This window comes from Dendroctonus ponderosae, unplaced genomic scaffold, assembly GCF_020466585.1.
Source record: "Dendroctonus ponderosae isolate FM_Combo_2020 unplaced genomic scaffold, Dpon_F_20191213v2 Dpon_F_20191213_1, whole genome shotgun sequence".
NCBI classification, from domain to species: Eukaryota; Metazoa; Arthropoda; class Insecta; order Coleoptera; family Curculionidae; genus Dendroctonus; species Dendroctonus ponderosae.
In genome coordinates, this window is record NW_026017110.1 from 34,977,569 (window position 1) to 34,977,778 (window position 210).

Here is a 210-nt window from a genome sequence, read left to right on the forward strand (position 1 = left end):
TGAACGCGTACTGTAAAACCGAAATATTATATTTAAAACAAGAATTTCCAAAAGTCATAAAACATATCGTGGGTTTAAAGCTGAAAGTGACCAAGTCCAAATTGCCGAATTTGTTTGGATGATTTTAAAATTACTTATTTTTTTAAGAGTTTAAATTAAAGATCAAATTATGAAGCAAATAACCGAATAAATTAAAGTAAATTAAAAAAA